Here is a 16428-nt window from a genome sequence, read left to right as displayed (position 1 = left end):
AGAGTACACATATAAAATATGTATATATATATAATTTATATATATATACACACACACACATTTTATGGTCTATAAGAAGGTTATTCTAATACGGTTCTAAAAAAATGCTGCTCTACCTTATGATAGATTTGACCTAAAATGAATGTCCTTATTTCTGGCAAAGCTCTATGGAGAAGTTCTTTAATCTTGACGGAGGTCATCATCAGAACCTGTGATTCTAGACAGATTTTAGTCTTTTGAGACCCTGGGCAGAATCCAGTCATGCCACACAGGCCTTCTGACAGATGGAAAATGTAAAATAAAAAAGCTGCTAAGTTTGTGGTAGATTTCTACACAGAATAATAAACCAATAATACATGTTGTGTGATTTCATTTGTATAGAAGTCTAATCCAGGCAAAATTGAGCTATGTTGTTAGATGTTAAGTTAGTGACTACATCTGGCAAGTAGGAAGAGAGTAAAAATTGGGTAGGGCTATGAGGAGGTTTCTAAAATCTGACAATGCTTTATTTGTTGATCTAGGCAGGTGTGCTCACTTTGTGGAAATTCATTAAGCTCTTCACTTAGGATTTGGGTATTTACCTGCATGTATAGTTCAATAAAATATTGTTGATAAACGATAGTTTTGCTCTCATATGAGTTTATATTTCTGATTCCACTGCCAAAAATACATCTAATAATATCAACAGATGTTGAGTCTTTATTGTTTGTCAGGCATGGTTCTGAGGGCTTCATGTGAATTAACATGCTTTTATATTTTAATTTTTGATTTTAGCACACTTTTTTTATAGAAAGTTGTTAATTTGATATAGTCAAATGTAAAAATGTTTGCCCTTTGGGGTATACTGTATCTTGCCTAAGAAATCTTTCTCTACCCTATTATGCTTTTATTATTGTTTTTAATGTTTCCTCCAATATCTTATTTTTATTTTTTATTTCCATAGGTTTCTGGGGAACAGGTGGTGTTTGGTTACATAAGTAAGTTCTTTAGTGGTGATGTATGAGATTTGGTACACCTATCACCCAAGCAGTATACACTGTACCCAATTTGTAGTCTTTTATCTATCCCTCTCCCGCGTGCTTCCGCCATCAAAGTCCCCAAAGTCCATTGTATCATTCTTATGCCTTTGTGTCCTCATAGCTTAGCTCCCGCTTATGTGTAAGAACATACAATCTTTGGTTTTCCATTCCTGAGTTACTTAGAATAATGATCTGTGATTCCATCCAGGTTGCTGCAAATGCCATTATTTCATTCCTTTTTACGGCTGAGTAGTATTCCATGATAATTTTTTTTATCTACTTCTTGATTGATGGGCACTTGGGCTGGTTCCATAGTTTTTCAATTTTGAACTGTGCTGCTATAAACATGTGTGTGCAAGTATCTTTTTCATATAGTGACTTCTTTTCCTCTGGGTAGATACCCAGTTGTTACTGCATCATGCTTTTAAAGTTAAATCAACACCAAATTGATTAAACTGCTTTCAGGTACAAGTAAAGTGTTTCCTACACATAATGATTAATTTAATATACTCTATTTTTAATAGATTAGTGCAAAGTCTTTGAAGTGTGTGAAAAACAGTTTCTTCTTTCAGAAAGAAACTCATAACCAAAGAACATTTTATTAATTATACTGAGCCTGTTTTCTCCATTCATTTTTGATAAGCGACGCCACTTCTCAGTCCTAACATATAAGGATTCCACTTTAAGACTAATGTTGGCTATAGGAAAAATGGAACATTTTCTTATTAGAATTTTAAAACTCTAGGCTATATAGAGAAATTTTATTCACAGTTCTCTAACAAGCCTCACGTATAAACTCATGATTCCTTAGGCCAACCATTCATGCTATGTGGCTCCAGCTTATACTAAAATAAAAACAAAAGCTGACTTATACTTTAAAAATTATTCAGTAATATAGTCCTGAAATTATCTTTAAACAATCACTTGTAAGTGCATAGTGCATAATAAACAAAACATAAAGTGGTGATTTCTGAATGAACTCTGACGTTGAGCTCTATAATAATTTATTTCTTATTCATAAATACCTTAAAATCAAGTCATTCTTAATTATATGGTACAGAAAGAATGGAGATGTTTAAGAAAAAACTCTTACGCATAGACAGTGTGCGTCAACTTTCACTAGTAAAATGTTAATGTCATTTAAATATAACAATAAACCATTTAAGTATTGTATAGTAATAATGAAGTATATGACCATTCCCAAAGATGTTTTGAAGACTGTTCCTACTGTAGAACAAGGAAGAGAAAATAAATCTATAAACATAAAAGAAAGAAATGCTTTTATTTATTATAGTTTCCATGTAAACATGTTAAAAGTTTTTATTTTCCTGTGAGACCATTTTACAATCTGTAAGTCTTTCTTTGCATGAATGACAAATATTTGTTCTAAGTAGTTGTTATTGTTTACCTAAAAGGAAGAGGCCAAGGCAAAATTAATAGGTATAGCATTTATTTGGGCCAAGGCTGAGGATCACAACCTGGAAGCACAGATTTAAGTTGCCCTTAATGTACACTCTGGTTAATAGCAGTTACAAGTAGATTTTTAAAAGGAAACAAAAGGAGGGGATGAGTAGTGGGCTGATACAAAATTATTTGTCAAAAATTATCATTGGTTTATAGAAATAGCATTGATTACTGATTGGCTATCCATTGTTAAGTTGCAGGGTATGGGTTATAGTATCCCAGTATGGCATTATTAGGTTACTTTATAGGTACTTGTAGCAATAGCAAGACTCTTGGAGAGATGAATGCATAGCTCAAAGTGGGGAGTATGGTGTGATAACTGTCTCATTTTAATGAGTCTCTGGGTCTAATAACTTGAAAGGGCTCACATTCCTCAGATGAAAGTTATTTTCTTTCCTCATTATTTTCTTGTTATGGTCTTAGTTTAAATCTCTCTCCTTTGCTATTTCAAAAATATTTAGTTATGTTTACTTATGTTTTGAGTCAATAATATATATTTTCCAAAATTCAAATACTATAAAAGTGAATACAAGAAAAATATAGCTATAAGAAGTAGAATATTACTTCTGTGTCTTAGACCTCAATTCTCTTCCCTGCAAACAATAGAGTTTCATTTTCTTGTCTATCTTTACAGAAATATTATATGCATATACAAGTAAATATATACAAATTATATTTACAGATATGTATGTGCATATACATATGTGTATGCCTGTATATAGATATGTGTGCGTGTATTTATACTTTTACTCAGAAATGATCAGGCCATTTTTAACACTTACAGACAAGTTCCTTAAGATGAGAGTGCCTGTCTGATTCATCTGTGTGATCTCCCAACATGTATATACATACACACACACACACTTGTATAAATACATATATATACACACACTTGTATAAATATATATATATAGTAAATTTCACATCAGTACATAAAACACTTTCTTATCTTCTTTTATGGTGCTTTAAAATTTCTTCATGTATATATGGCATAGTTTTTTCAACCAATCTTCTCTAGATGCATATTTAAGTTGTTTTCAATAGCTTGCTATTATAACGTACAGGTGACCATCAAAAATATTTCATAATCTTTCATTCATTTATTAATAACTAACTTCAAATGAGTACTTAGTATAATTTCAGCCCCATGTTCAGAGCTTTATATACATTATCTTATTCAATTTTCAAACTAAACGTAAGAGTTTTTTTTTAATTTTAGTGTTGTTTTTTATTTAGTGCTTTTTTAATTCCCTTTTTACAGATGAAGAAAATCTATTTGCCTAAACAGAAAAAATAAATATGTGGAAGACTCAGAATCTGATTTCTGATCTGTATGTCTCTAAAACTCTTATAACAGAAACTAATTACATAAGTATTTATTGACAATCTATATAGGTGTAATGTGCTGGTGAGATCACAGATGAGTCACACACAGACACTCACCTTAAGGAGCTTATCGTCTGTAAGTGTTAAAAGCTTACTCTTTTCTGAGTAAGTCAATTAATTATAGCAGATTTCAATAAAGTGACTGACAGGTCAGTAACAAAGATATATTCTATGTATACAAAAATAATAGTTTAAAACCATATTCTCAAGTTCAAGTTTTATAATTTAACTAAAGAGTACCAGATTTACAAAGAAGTAATTACCACACTTAATAAAACTCTAAATCTGCTTCTGGATGTGACCACAGTAGGGTATAATTTTGAGAGTTAAATTTCAAAGATGACCACTTTTTAGAAATGAGCTAGGAAACCTTTCTATATTATTAATTACAGCTAGAAATAAATCTTTCAACAGAGGAGAATTTGCAATAAATGTTGATAAATAAAATCAATGGCTTAGGAAGAATTCTAAAAATTGCTAGCCTGTTCCTAAGACAGTAGTTAAATTTGATTACTGGATTTTGAAAATTTCCATGTTTTTTCACTGCCAGTTTCCATCAGGGACAAAAATGAAAAGTATCAAAAATAACATGAAACAGACATTTCTTCCAAATGTTGGGGTTTGAGTAGGGATGAAAAATGTTACGAAGAAAACTGCTTTCAAATTTTTAGCCTAGTTTGGAATATTAAAAAAGAAAAAAAACTACAGTTGTAGTAAGAAAAGAAAACACAGTTTGTAGGGAGCCGTTTATATCCAAAATGTAGTCTTAGAAGTTAAATTACTCCTCTCACTCTAGTTCTGAAGTTGCCCTTGAATTTACTCAAGACTTCACAGTTTGGCCATCATATTTCTCATCTAATACTCCTGTAATTTGCCTACATTAAATAAAAAACTAAGAATTAGCACACAGAAGTATTTTTAATTTTTGACTTTGAACTGGCAACTGAATCAACAAATATGACTATTAAAATACAGAGTTCTTAGCCTCAATCCTGATATTTTGAAGCAAAGAACCCCCAAATCTACATTTTAGTAATTCTTATATACTCAAGTTTAGAACCACTGCAATGAGAGGAAGGAAGGTATGGGGATTATATTATGACTTCTCTCTTTCTTCACAAGCTCAGAGACAAAAAAATGTGATAAAAGTTACACTACTTTAAGACTGCAAAAGTGTGTTCTACACCTGGGCTTGCAAATTCCTAGCAGACTAACTGTATTAGTCCATTTTCACGCTGCTGATAAAGACATATCTGAAACTGAGAGAAAAAAAAAAGAGGTTTAATTGGACTTACAGTTCCACATGGCTGAGGAGGCCTCAAAATTATGGCAGGAGGTGAAAGGCATTTCTTACATGGAGGCAGCAAGAGAAAATGAGGAAGAAGCAAAAGGAGAAACCCGTAATAAACCCATCAAATCTCATGAGACTTATTCACTGTCATGAGAATAGCATAGGAAAGACCGCCCCCATAATTCAATTACCTCCCCCTGGGTCCCTCCCACAACATGTTGAAATTCTGGGAAATACAATTCAGTTTGAGATTTGGTGGGGACACAGCCAGACCATATCATTCCACTCCTGGCCCCTCCAAATCTCATGTCCTCCCATTTCAAAACCAACCATGCCTTTCTAATAGTCCCCCAAAATCTTAACTAATTTCAGCATTAACCCAAAAGTTCACAGTACAAAGTTTCACCTAAGGCAAGTCAAGTCCCTTCTGCCTATGCAAAAATCAAAAGCAAGCTAGTTATTTCCTAGATAAAATGAGGGTACAGCTTTTGGGTATTTGGTAAATACAGTCATTCCAAATGGGAGAAATTGGTGAAAACAGAAAGATTACAAGGTCCATGCAAGTCTGATATCCAGTGGGGCAGTCAAACTTTAAAGCTCCAAAATGATCTCCTTTGACTCCAGGCCTTACACCCAGGTCATGCTGATGCAAGAGGTGGGTTCCCATGATATTGGGCAGCTCTGCCTCTGTGGCTTTGCAGGGTACAGCCTCCCTCCTGGCTGTTTTCATAGGCTGTTGTTGAGTGTCTGCAGCTTTTCCAGGTACAAGGTTCAACCTGTCAGCAGATCTACCATTCTGGGATCTGGAGGATGGTAGTCCGCTTCTCACAACTCTACTAGTCAGTGCCCGAGGACTCTGTGTGGGGGCTCAGACCCCACATTTCCCTTCTGCACTACCCTAGCAGAGGTTCTCCATGAGCACCCCACCCTTGCAGCAAACTTTTGCCTTGGCATTTAGGTGTTTCCATACATCTTCTGCAATCTAGATAGAGGTTCCCAAACCTCAGTTCTTGACTTCTGTGCACCTGAAGATTCAACATCAAATGGAAGCTGCCAAGGCTTGGGGTTTCTGCCATCTGAAGCCACAGCCTGAACTCTACATTGGCCCCTTTCAGCCACAGTTGGAGTAGTTGGGACACAGAGCACCAAGTCCCTAGGCTGTACAAACCACAGGGACCCTGGGTCTGGCAAATGAAGCCACTTTTTCCTCCTAGGCTTCCAAGCCTGTGATGGAAGAGGCTGCCATGAAGGTCTCTGACATGGCCTGGAAGTTTTTCCCCACGGTCTTGGGAATTAATATTAGACTCCTTGCTACTTATGCAAATTTCTGCAGCCTGTTTGAATTTCTCCACAGAAAATTAGTTTTTCTTTTCTATCACGTAATTGGGCACCATATTTTCTGAACTTTTATACTGTTTCCCTTTTAAAACTGAATGCCTTTAATAGTACCCAAGTCACCTCTCAAATGCTCTGCTGCTTAGAAATTGTTTCTGCCAGATACCATAAATCATCTCTCTCAAGTTCAAATTTCTACAAATCTCTAGGGCAGGGGCAAAATGCCACCAGTCTCTTTGCTAAAACAGAACAAGAGTCACGTTTGCTGCAGTTCCCAACAAGTTCCTCATCTCCATCTATGACCACCTCAGCCTGGATTTTATTGTTCATATCGGTATCGGCATTTTGGATAAAGCCATTCAACAAGCCTCTAGGAAGTTCCAAACTTTCTCACATTTTCCTGTATTCTTATGAGTCCTTCAAACTGTTCCAGTCTCTGCCTGTTACCCAGTTCCAAAGTTGCTTCCACATTTTCAGGTATCTTTTCAGCAACACCCCACTCCTGGTACCAGTTTATTGTATTAGTCCGTTTTCATGCTGCTGATAAAGACATACCTGAAGGAAAAGAGGTTTAATTGGGCTTACAGTTCCACATGGCTGGGGAGGCCTCAGAATCATGGAGGGAGGAAAAAGGCACTTCTTACATGGTGGCAGCAAGAGAAAATGAGGAAGAAGCAAAAGTGGAAACCCCTGATAAACCCATCAGATCTCATGAGACATATTCACTATCATGAGAATAACATGGGAAAGACTGGCCCCCATGATTCAATTATCTCCCCCTGGGTCCCTTCCACAACACTTGGGAATTCTGGGAAATATAATTCAAGTTGAGATCTGGTGAGCACACAGCAATACCATGTCACTGATCTTATGTAAGTCATTGACAGTCCTTGAATCCTCGGTTCTGCCTGTGCCATAAGGTTATTGTGGGGTTAAGATAACACATGCAGATTATTTATCTCCTGCCATAAAGATCCATGGCATTAATAGTATTGATCTCAAACTCTCAGAGTAGGTTAAAGAGTATTGTATTTTTTAAAAAATATATCAATTTCTATTTCCAACAGAAAGAGGAGTGAATAAAACCAAGGAAGGGAACAATTACTATTTATAAATTTATGGCAGTATTAAATACCAATTTTTTCATATTATTGTGATTCTTAATTTAATAGTTATTGTGTTACTTTTTAAAGTAGAAACAAAAAATCCAAAAAACCTTATTCAGCTTTGCTTTCATTGATTAAAAAATGCACAAGTTTCATGATACAAAACATTGACTACTTTTTGGTATAATTGAATTGCCACCAAGTCCCTGAAAAATTTTTTTTGTTATTGAAGCATGTATGCCTTGGAGATTATAGTAGCTCTTGCTTTTTGTTCTAGAAAAAAAGCAGAACTTAGTTTGAAATGTGTGACTAATATAATTAGGGAATTAATATAATTCCCAACCCCTGGGGAATTAAGTGGTTTTCTAGAGACATCCCTAAAGGATACTCACTGAAACAACTCCTGTCTGACATACAAATTGCTCTATAAACCAAGGCTACAAACTGTCAGAGTGAACAAATAATAAGATGATTATCTTTAGCTAGTTGCTTAAACTCGTCAAATCATTGAATTTGACAAGTCTGCAGATTGCATAAGCTTCTTACCATTTTGGGACCTCAAAGATCCTCATGAAATACTAAGAAACAGGATCAGATGATAAAGGCACCATCTAGAATCAGAATTCTGTGACGTGTCTGATATCAACATGACCTAAAAATAGGGATGCTTCAACCAATAATCAAGGGTTAAGAGGAAAAATGGAAAACTCTAAAACGATAAAGAAATGAAAGAAAATTATATAGCCAAAGTACTGCATATTGCTAAAACTGGAGAGAGAGAGAGAGAAATGTAGCATGCAGTGGGTATAGTTTAAGGGCAGAAGAGTCTAGTGCTGATGAAACGTGATGGCTTCAGTGTCAGATTGCCTCTATTGGAGTCCAACTTTCATTCCTAGCCTTTTGGCCTTAGGCAAGTGACTTAACCACTCTGTGTTTCAGTTTTATTATCTGTAAAATGGTAATAGCTCCAGACACCACTTGCCACATAAAAGCACTCAAATGTTAATTATTGTTAATATTATTAAATGGATCATACAGTTGATGTTCAAAGTGATCCCTGAACAGTATCCAACATAATGGGTACTTGACAAATAATCATTGAAATTAATTAGTGAGTGATTGAATGAATCAATGTATCTACTACAAACTTTGAAAATAAATTTATAGGCCTGGCGCGGTGGCTCAAGCCTGTAATCCCAGCACTTTGGGAGGCCGAGACGGGTGGATCACAAGGTCAGGAGATTGAGACCATCCTGGCTAACACGGTGAAACCTCGTCTCTACTAAAAAATACAAAAAACTAGCCGGTCGAGGTGGCGGACGCCTGTAGTCCCAGCTACTCCGGAGGCTGAGGCAGGAGAATGGCCTAAACCTGGGAGGTGGAGTTTGCAGTGAGCTGAGATCCGGCCACTGCACTCCAGCCTGGGCAACAGAGCGAGACTCCGTCTCAAAAAAAAAAAAAAAAAAAAAAAAGAAAAGAAAGAAAAAGGAAATAAATTTATATTTGAATTTTTAACACATCTATAATAAGACAAAAGACAAAATGTATTTTGTATTTCTTTTGTTGATCTATTTTACTCTTAGAATTAAATTATGCATATATTTCAATATAATTGCTCTTTACCTTATTCTAGGATTGTGTAAATAAAAATTAAAAGATATCAAATAAGTATTTTAAAATTTTGATGGGTTGATTTTTATTTGGGTTTTTATTTTATTTGGCTTTTTAAGGTTAAGCTCATAACTCAAAGACCTTTTGGTGAATCTATGACATTTAAAAAGTAGCTAATCAATCAATGTAGAGTGGTTACCACAGACTGAGGAGATGGAAAGGAGAGGTGGGGAGGGAGTCAATAAGTACGAAGGTACAGTCAGATAGGAGAAATAAGTTCTGGTGTTCATTTGCCCAGTAGGGTGCCTATGGGTACCAGTAAAGTATTATACATTGCAGAATAGCCAGAAAGAGGATTTTGAATGTTCTCACCATAAGAAATGATGAGGTCATGAGCTGACGGATTAGCTAACTCTCCTGATTTGATCATGATATAACATATACACATGTCAAAATATCACATGGTACCCCATAAATATGTACAATTACAATGTCAATTAAAACATGTTAAAAAGAAAATGAAGAAATTAATTAGTCAATGGAGGGTATGTAGACTCATGATTAACCAGGGAGGTTTAAATAATAAATAAATGAGACTAAGTTTCATTTCACTTTTGAGACAGGGTCTGGCTCTGTCATCAGGCTGAAATGCAACACAAACATAGCTCAAGCTTCTGGGTTCAAACACTCTTCCTGCCTCAATCTCCAGAGCAACTGGGGCTACTGGTGTGCACCACCGTACCTGGTTAATTTAAAAAAAAAATTTTTTTTTGTAGAGATGGGGGTCTTACTTTTTTGCCCTGGGTTATCTCAAGCTCCTATGCTCAAGAGATCCTCCTGCCTTGGCCTCCCAAAGTGTTGGGATTACAGGTGTGAGCCACTGTGCCTAACCTGAGACTTTAAGTCTTACATTTCAGTCTAGATAATTTTGCAACTGAAATACATTGGTATTGAAGTATATAATCAATCTGATTCATTTTGGGACATTTTAATGGAACCCCAGGAGAGGGTTGACTATAACCACGTTGCTGCTTGTGGTTTCATTGTATAGATATCTGTGCAATTCAGAAGAGAAGCAAGGAAAAATAGAGCTTGCTGCCATCACATTTTTAGTAGCCTGGCCACCATTGTGTGAACACTGCAGTAACTCTACCATTATATGTCGCAGTATTATTTAATGAGTATGGACTGAATACATTTAGTATTAAGGGATAAGACTGACAAGGATTCAAAACATGATCTATTTGGCATTAACAGAATACCAAAAGAACATTGGCATGGCACCTACTACTCCTTTCCAAGGACATAATCAAGAGATAGTTGGAGAACCCACACCACCCACAGTTCCCAGGTGTCTGAAAAAATAAATGGATCATTATAGCCTAGCAGAGTTTTATGATGTTTGAAACAAACTGTCCATGACTATTTTTTTCAAGTACAGAAACATCTAGGAAATCATTTTTTGACATTTAAAAAAGAGATTTTGGTAAGTTATTTTCAAAGGAAGAAAGTAATACAATGGGAAATAGAGGCAAAACAATTTCTATTGTTTTCGCTGCTGCTTCTGCTGTTATTTTTTACTTTGACTAGACAAAGCAAATGCTTTTACTTTGAAATTTAGTTACAGTACCCTTACTTTATGTCAGAAGTTATGTAATTTGGTTACTATACATCTATGTTTAACAAAATAGTGGTTCCAATAATTAATAGAAACTTGTTGCACTCTTTGTTAATGTATTTTAGTCTGTTTGCATATATATTTCATCATGGTTTGACAATTTTGACAGGCACAACTGATTTTGGTACAACCAAAGTAAGAGAATGAATATATTTATTTATTTTGAAATCAATTTGGCATAATTACATGGGCAAACATGTTTGAAATAATCTGCAATGGATAAACGTATGGCAGTTTAAAAGTGAAAAAGCATACAGTTTTCAGCAAAAAAAAAAAACATTTTCTGCATAGATATAAAAGTTTCCTTTTCTCTTTAGATCTATTCTATATTCTAGAATTTAATTATTTTTCAAATAATAGATTTATTAAAATGTCATTCACATTCCATAACATTTATTAGATTTTTGAACAGGCATGTGTTTCCATTCTCTTGGCATATATCTAGGAGTGGGTGTTGCTGGATCTTATCAAATGTTAAACACTACGTTTATAACATTTGAAGTGATTGATGAATTGAGAGATAAAGTGATAGATTAATTGATTGATATTTAAGAATTTGTGGATTGTTGTTAATTCTTTCAATGTTTGGTAGAATTCACTTGTGAAGTCATCTAGTCCCGGGCTTTTCTTTGTGGAAAATTTTATATTATTAATTCAATTTCTTTCCATAAGGCTATTAAGATTTACATTTCTTTTTGATTTAGTTGTGTTAGTTTTTGTCTTCCTAGGAAGTCGTCCATTTCACTTAAGATATCTAATTTTTCCCTATTGTTCATACTATTCCACTTTTTATTTCTGCAAGGTTGGTAGTGATGTTTTGCCTTTTATTCCTAATTTTAGCAATTTGAGAGCTTTTTTTTTGGCAGGCTAGCAAGAGGTTTGTCAAATTTGTTGATCTTTTCAAGGAACCAAATTTTAGTTCTGTTAATTTGCTTTATTGTTTTTCTTGTCTCTATTTTATTTTCTTTACCTTGAATCTTTATCATTTTCTCTTGGCTTTCTTTTGGTTTAGATTTCTCTACTTTCTTTAGTTATTTAAAGTACAAAGTTAAGTTATTGATTTAACATTTTTTTCTTCTTTTTTTTTTAACAGAGTCACTTATAGCTATACATTTATTTCTAAGCACTGTTTGAGCTGTGTCCCACAAGTGTTGTGTTTTGTTTATGTTTATTTTAGAGGGTTTTCTAGCTTCTTATGTGAGTTCTTTTTTCACATGTTGATTATTTAAGACTATTGTTTAATTTTACATATTTATGAATTTTGAAAATTTCCTCTGTTACTGACTTTGTCTGTTTGTTTGAGACACAGTCTTGCTCTGTCATTCAGGATAGAGTGCAGTGTGATCATGGCTCACTGCAACCTCAAACTCCTGGGCTCAAGAGATCCTTCACTTCAGCCTCCTGAATAGCTAGGACTATAAGTGCACACCACCATCCCCAGCTAATTAAAAAACATTTCTTTTTGTTTGTAGACACAAATTATTGCTGTTTCCCAGGCTCGTCTTAAACTCCTGTCATCATGTGGTCCTCGTGCCTCAGCCTCCCAATACATTGGGATTACAGGTGGGAGCCACTGTTCCTGGTTTCTGATTTTTAGTTTCATTATATTATGTTTATAAAGCATACTTTCTCTGATTTTGATCCTTTTAAATGTATTTAACCTTTTTTTCTGTCCTAACATAGATTATTTCATGGAGAATAACCCATAGCCCTTCGTAAAAGTGCATTATCCTGTTGTGTGCAGTAGTGTATGCATGTCTGTTAGGTCTAGTTGGTTTATACTGTTTTTCAAGTCTCATATTTTCTTCTATGTTAGATATCATGTGCTAAATGTAAAAAAAAAAGACACAAGACTCACTCTATAGATATAGTGACTATTATTAAAGATGATTTAAAATAAGATTCATCTAAAACAAAAAAGATACTATATTCAGCAGCAGCTTGGGCAGTCCCTATAAATAACTTGGTTGTGAATTTGTTCACATTATCAAGCTAAAGAGTTTGGGTGGCAATTCAGAGGACAGGTTAAAAAAAAAAAAAAGAGGCAAAGTCCACTATAAGCTTGGACTTTCTTACCATTTGATCCTGGTCTCTCCTTAAATCTCCTTAAATCCACTGACTTAAGTTTCCTATACCCAATGATAACCGATTTTACATATTCTTCCCCAAATAACCTGTTTCACCTATCTTTTCTCCCAGAGATAAGCAAACATCTTTCACTTCACTCTTTTCTATTACTTTTCTACTTTTTATCCCTTTTCCCTGTTGTGCATTCTGATTGAAACTGTGATGGATTGCCTCTTCCCTCTATTTTGATGACTCTTCTCGTAGAAAAATAGATTTCTTACCAACAATTCACTTCTTGAACTTATTAGAGAAGATAATGGAAAGATTCATTTCTTATTTGACCCTAACTCTGTTTTTACAAGAAGTCTCTGTCAGAAACGTGCTACCATATGGAGAGATCTACATGGCAAGGAACTGAAAGAGTGAAAGAGGACCGCTTCTAATAGCTAGCAAGAGGCTGATTCCCTCAGCCTAATAACCTGTAAGGAACTAAATCCTGCCAACAACCATGTGTCTTGAAAATGGATCCTTCCACAGTCTAGCCTCAGATAAGAGTGTACCCCGAACAATAGCTTGGTTGCAACCTTGTGAAGACACTGAAGCAGAGAACCCAGTGAAGTCATACCCAGATTTCTGACCCAGAGAAATTGTGAGATAATGAACATACCTCCTTTAAGCTGCTAATTTTGTGGGAATTAGTTACACAGCAATAGAGAACTAAAAAAATTGCTCAAGGTAATGGAAATAATAAGTTGATGAGTAAGAAAGTGAAACTTGACAGTCTGAGTCTGATTTAGGAAGTTTATGCTAACAGCTGCAATTTTATATTTTTACATTGGGACATTTTTATTTTTTATGTTTCAGTGGTAATTGTTCTAGTACCAGTTTTAATTATGAAATGTAGCATGATAAAAATCAAAATTAATTGGTTACCTGAGAGTAAGATGTTTCCATCTAATAGAGTTCTTGGGTATCTACTTGTGTCTGTTGAGAAATAAAGATTTGGAAAGTATTCCAAGTGAGGGCAAGATTTGAACTTTGCCCATAACGGGCATTCAGATAAAGACAAGTTTGATAAAGACCCTAGCAGTGGTCATACACATGGGAGATAATGGGGTTTCTGATATTGAATTTCTGTGAGAGAGGATTGCATCTAGCACAATCATCTCAACTTTAAATGAGGCTCTAGAGTCAAAGAAAAATGATTGCTCAGAGCACAGCTTGGCAGCAGTTACCAGTTCTAATGACATCTCAGTGCTCTTCAGAAGAGGACTGTGTGGGAATTGAAAGAGATGTTTCCTTTGACTCTGAAACTCTGACACTGAAGCAAAGTCACTGTGGGACCCAATTAATTGAGTGTAAGACAGAGGATAACATTTCTCTCACTTGGCAAGTATGGTGAGAGAGCCCCAGCTCAACAATTCCAAGGCGCAAATAATTTTGTCACCAGTGACATCTTTATTGGGCAGCGGGAACAGAGGTCCATTTGTCTGTGGACCTGTCTGTTCTTGAGGCATGGGAGCCCAGCCCAGTGAGTTGTGGGAAGGACAGCAAGCAGGACTCATATATATTTGGGTGGAGATAAGGATAGGGAACTCTGCAGTCAAGCAGAGGAGGGTTTACACATAGAGTGTTAATGTAGGTGTCATGATATTTCATGTGTAGGCTGATGATGCCAGAACATTAAGTTATATAAAGATTAAAGAAAATAAATAAGCTATGAAATTCCACAGCCCAATCACTCACATGTCTGTGCAAAATATCTCTTGTGTAAAATTGGTGATTACATTCTGAAGAAACTTGTTTCTGAATATTTTATGCTGCCATAGTTATTTGAAACTTGGCAGTCTGAACATTTATGCTGCCATAGAGTTATTTGAAAATACAAAGTAAAATTATTTAAATCATTCTTGAAAATGAATATGTTCATTAAGTCAATGTACAGCCACTACTAATTAAGTGCCTCTTTGTAGGGGGGAGAGAGAGAGAGATACTACTGAAGCCTGAATAGATATGAAAATATCTCCATTAAGAAGTTTCAAACCCACTGAACCAGACTGAAACTGATGACGTGATCGTGATATTTGTCAAGTTAATATCTAAAGACTTTCATCTGGTAAAGATAGTGAAACAGATATGCAAATTTATGCATAAAAATAAAAATCCCATATGTGCCTAGAGGGAGAGGTTTCCAGCCAAAATGCTAATGATATGACATAATAATACTTAACATTTCTATAGATTTTAATTCAAAGAGCTCAAAATGTACTACAAATAGCTGCTAAATGAAAATAAACCATATTGTCTTCCTGTGTTATACGTTTCAAGAGTGACTACATTTTAATTGAACAAAAATATATGCATAATAACAAAATCTTCAAAGTGAAAACACCAGGAAATGGCTAAATAAACTGTTTAAGATTTTAAAACATGTCACTGATCCCATTGAATGAACTGTATGATCAAAACTGCATGCAAATTTGGACATCTGAAACACTTTAAAGATGATTCTATTCCACAGGCATTTATGTTTTTACTATATGAGCTATCATAAAATGTTTTGAACTAGTGTGAATTCCAGGTTATATGAACAAAACATGACTGCTGTCTAAAGGAGTTTACAAACTAATGGGGGAAATAAAACAAATGAGTGGATCTAATGTTAATTGGATGTTATGTGCTAAGGAGCTTTAAAGAAGGCTCCATGAGGAAACAGAAGGAGTAAGTGTCTGTGATTGGCACTGGAGAGGGCAATTGAGACAGATATTGGAGTAACATAGGACTTCCCACACTTGTATTGGAGGAAGTAAATTTGAGGCATAATAAAATAATGTTCACGGAAGCCAAAACTGATGAAAGGGATCAGGATATGCCACTCCAAAACATGCCACGTTGACATAAGCATTATTTGGAGCTGAAGGCGTTTGAATTCCTGAAGTCCCTTATCTGCCTAAAAGCAGAGGCTCTCAAAAGAAGTCAGAAGAACTCAATTATCATAAATCCCCTCCCTGGGAGCAACTCTAATCTCTTCTCAGAGACAAAATGTTGAGAAATTGGCACCACAACCAAATAGACTATTGTCACAAAGTCATATATCATAGACATTGTCACATTATCATTTCTCCCATTTATTCTCCTAAGAGCCCATTGACCTTTCCAAAAAGTCATTTGCTTTTCTGTAAGTGCCCTTCTCCCCACTCTATTGTGCTAAGTTAGGTGTATAGATGCCAAATTCTAACCGCCCTTTTGAGTTACTCATCAGTGAGCACTTTCCTGTGTGTGCACTGTGCACACATTCATAAACATCTGTTTGTTTGTGATCTGTCTTTTGTCAATCTCATTTACAGCCTCCCCAGCCAATAAATCCAAGATGGTCAGAGGAAATAAAAAAATGTTCTCCCCTACACTGACAAACTGATAGAGTGTGATGTGCAGTTAAAGGGAATGATGGAGAGTAGCCTGAAAAGGCAA

The 16428-nt window shown here is 35.2% G+C and overlaps 1 long non-coding RNA gene across 3 annotated transcripts in view; it reads left to right on the top strand.

Moving 5' to 3' along the window:
• LOC139362291 (uncharacterized) overlaps positions 1–15461 on the top strand; it is a 76770-nt gene extending 61309 nt beyond the window's left edge. The window contains exons 2-4 of one of the 3 annotated variants that reach the window (XR_011620859.1): positions 12363–12453; positions 13320–13606; positions 14931–15461. This is a non-coding gene — a long non-coding RNA (uncharacterized lncRNA). Of the gene's footprint in view, positions 1–12362; positions 12454–13319; positions 13693–14930 lie in introns of all 3 variants that reach the window. The other 2 variants (XR_011620858.1, XR_011620860.1) reach the window with 2 other exon arrangements.
• The last annotated feature ends 967 nt before the right edge of the window (positions 15462–16428 follow it).

The sequence above is a fragment of the Macaca nemestrina genome, chromosome 3 (genome assembly GCF_043159975.1).
Source record: "Macaca nemestrina isolate mMacNem1 chromosome 3, mMacNem.hap1, whole genome shotgun sequence".
Lineage (NCBI taxonomy): Eukaryota > Metazoa > Chordata > Mammalia > Primates > Cercopithecidae > Macaca > Macaca nemestrina.
This window is presented reverse-complemented; position numbering and strand designations above follow the sequence as displayed.